Source organism: Apium graveolens, chromosome 11 (genome assembly GCF_009905375.1).
Source record: "Apium graveolens cultivar Ventura chromosome 11, ASM990537v1, whole genome shotgun sequence".
In the NCBI taxonomy this organism is placed as follows: Eukaryota; Viridiplantae; Streptophyta; class Magnoliopsida; order Apiales; family Apiaceae; genus Apium; species Apium graveolens.
In genome coordinates, this window is record NC_133657.1 from 163,875,131 (window position 1) to 163,878,678 (window position 3,548).

A 3,548-nucleotide genomic window follows, 5' to 3' on the forward strand; every position below is an offset into this window, starting at 1 on the left:
AATCATTCTTTCATATTATATTGATATTAGCATATACATTAATAAAACACTGTATAATTTTATTTAACAGTGTTACACATTTCAAAAATTAAAACTATTCGATTGAAATACCGATTTATGATTTATTGAACAATTTTTAAAAAATAGGATGATTAATCAGCGATTTATCGAAAATCGGTTAATTTGGACAAATATTTTTGGCCGATTTTTAAGCGATTTATCGGCAATTTTTAAAAAATCGGCCAATTTCTATATTTGATTATCATATACATTAACAAAAACATGTTTTCTATTTCTATATCCTTGTATTTCTTATAAAATTGGTTAATTTTTCAAAAAAATAGCCAATAAATCATCTTATCTTATTTGTCAAAAACTTATACGATAATTAATAAAAAATAAGAAAACCGATAACTAAACATTATTAAAGTTTCGAAAATCCGGAACTATGAAAAAAAGAGGAAAAAATGTAGCGATTTGTTCGAGGCCGCAATCAAAATGAAATAAAGCTTTGAAAGGCACGGAGAATCGTCTGTTAATATTGCCAACCTTCAATGCAAGTTATCGTCATTTATAATTTCACGCACTTGCTCTGCAAATTGGCTTCTTCGTTTCATAATAATATTATTATTAACACACAACAGTAGTAATTACCAAAACAATTAAACACAAGCAAGCAAACAGAAGCTCAGAAACAACTTTTGCCCGTAATATTCTTCACAGTTTAACCTCAAAGTGCAAGGATAACAAAAAGCATTTATATTCCTCATAGCTTCTGCTACTGCTGTGCTTTCACTTTAATATAATTTCAATAAACAAATAAAATAAACGAGATCTCAAGAAATAAAGGATTATCTTCAATTCCTTATCGGAAATTACAGATAGATAACGCAGTTTTTTCAAATCATCATCGATCGATCTGATAATAAAACAACACATCTAATTAAATTAAGATTTATAAATAAATATAAGCAAATACATGTAGATCGTATATAAACAATCAGGGTGAGGAGTTGAAGAAGAAGGAAGCTATTTACATTGACAGGGATATTATGAAAGAGGTGCGGTGGATTTATAGCCAAACCCTAATAACTCTATAGTGCTTTTGGGCTGGGCTGGGCTTTTCCTGTGGGCTGCAAGTGGAGTCCACTTTACATACTCTCCTTCCACCAAACTTCGGAGTATTCTTTTTTTTTTGTTGCCAGATTTTGTATTCTACCTGTTTTCCCGGGTTTGCCTAAAAAAATTCCAAATTATTTTTTTATTTGTGTGTACATCTTGAAAATTGTGTGATACTTGTTTATTTAGAATTTTCTTATCGAATTTTGAGAGGTAAATCTCGGTAAATTAATATACTCCGGATTTTAAAAAACTATTTATTAATCAACATATTAATTAATTGATAAATGGAAATTTATCAAAAATATTTATATTTATAATTTTATTTTCAAAACTAAGGTAAAATGTGTACATGAAGGTGCAAGGAGGTTTGTGGAAGTTGTATACTCCTTCCATCTTATTTTAATATTCCACTATGTAAAAAAATATTTCTCAAAATATTTGTCATGTTTTCTATCTCATAAAATTTTTATAATTTCAATATTGAATACATTAAGTTACAAGACCCTTCTCATAAATATCATCATTGCATAGAAATTTAAAATACACGCTATTTAATGACTTTTTGTGTGTATATAAATATGGAGTAGCACTTAACTACGGATAATCATTATTTAAAAAATATAAAATATATATTTTATTTTGTTTTTATCATATATAATTAAAAAATTTAATTATCAATTTAAAAATCGAAGTTAAACAATTTTTTTATTTAAAAAATTATTGAAATTAATGAAAAGTTTTAAATTGGTTATATACTAGAATCATAGTAGAATCACACTTATTAAAAAATATTCCAATGTACAAATTTAAAACAAGTAATTATATCGACTTTTAATTGTTAAATTTTTTATTATAATCAAATATAATTATTATTCTAAATTAGTATCGAAATTTATATTTTTTGAAATAAAATTTACAATTTGTAATGAGTATCTATTATTAAATCACTATTCCCCACGGTTCTCCATATAAGATATGGTTCTCCACACAATAAAAGCCTATATATATACACTTATCTTTTGAAATATGTGTAATTAATATAATCTAAGTTACTTATGCAAAACAAAATTATAATCTAAGTTAAACAAGAACAAAAACATTATACTCTCGTGTTAAATTTGCAAAGTGGACTATTAAAAAGAGATTAAGGGAATATTAGATTTCAAATGTTGCATATTCTCTTTTCCCATTCTTTTCTATACACTTTTCTTTTTTGATATCTCATTAAATTATGTACATTTCAAAATTTATCATAAATAATAAAAAATTAATAATATAAAAATCAACCATATCCATTACTTTCTCTCACTACACTCACTTTATTCATTAAATATTGATTGGTCACCACTTTACCCAACTTTATAAATTTTCTCACTAAATTATATATTTACTCTCTCATCTCACTAACTTACCAAAAATAATCTTATTTTAATATGTTTTTTGTCCTCTGTACCCAAACCATTTATATACAAATGGCTGTGATGGAGGGAGTATATAATTACACATTATTTTCAAAATATTTTGTACAACTCGTATATTTGTGGAAAAAGTTGTTTGATAAGTTGATAATTTATTAATATATTATTGATCAATTAATTTATCAATATATATAAATTTTAAATTTTTTTCATATATTTACATACACATTTATATACATGCCAAAAAAATTATTGATTATTGGGATGAAATTGATGCAAAATTATTAATTATCTTGGTAAAAATAAAGCAGTGACATAATTTTTTAAATATGACAGCGTTTAGATGAATAGCGCGATCAACCTTTAACTAAAAAATACATGACAAATACATGACAAATCAATTCCAAAATAAATCAAATTACATTAGAGTCTTATTATAAAAGTAACTTTTAGAATAAATATATATTTTTATGTAAGATCAAATTATTAATTTATCTATTATAGGTAACTTATATATTTTAATAAAATCATTATCTTATAAATTTAGTTAATTATTAATTTATATTAAAGGGCCCAAGTCGGGACTACAAAAAAATATCAATTAATCGAGGCTATTAATTTATCAAATATTAATATATCGAGTTTTAATTATACCTAATATTATATAAAAAGTGTTGTATGCATTTAATTTAAATAATTTTAAATTAACATATTCAATAAAAAATAACTTAATGTGGTTTAATATCTATACTTGGTGCAACACTTAAAGAATGATACGGTATACTTTTTTCCGTTATTTTTTATCACCAGGATACGGTATACTTAAACTTATTGTAAGAAAACAGAAAATTCGATTTTTGGAAAGTGAAAACAATGTAAAATTGTGGAATGCGTTTTGTAGTACAAAATGTGAATGCAAGGCGAAGATAGGTGAAGAAGAATTTTAAGCACCAAAGAAACAGAGTGACATCTTTATCCAGATATGATTTGGAGCTTTTATTGTGAAAA

The 3,548-nt window shown here is 24.5% G+C and overlaps 3 non-coding genes across 3 annotated transcripts; all 3 read right to left on the reverse strand.

The window, feature by feature from the left end:
• Positions 1-466: 466 nt before the first annotated feature.
• LOC141699133 (small nucleolar RNA snoR86) lies at positions 467-593 on the reverse strand. Its single transcript, XR_012565618.1, has one exon. It is a non-coding gene; the product is annotated as a small nucleolar RNA snoR86 (small nucleolar RNA).
• Positions 594-681: 88 nt separating this feature from the next.
• Positions 682-779, reverse strand: LOC141699139 (small nucleolar RNA snoR26). Its single transcript, XR_012565624.1, has one exon. It is a non-coding gene; the product is annotated as a small nucleolar RNA snoR26 (small nucleolar RNA).
• A 49-nt stretch (positions 780-828) lies between these two features.
• LOC141699140 (small nucleolar RNA snoR27) lies at positions 829-918 on the reverse strand. The gene has a single exon (XR_012565625.1). It is a non-coding gene; the product is annotated as a small nucleolar RNA snoR27 (small nucleolar RNA).
• Positions 919-3,548: the final 2,630 nt, after the last annotated feature.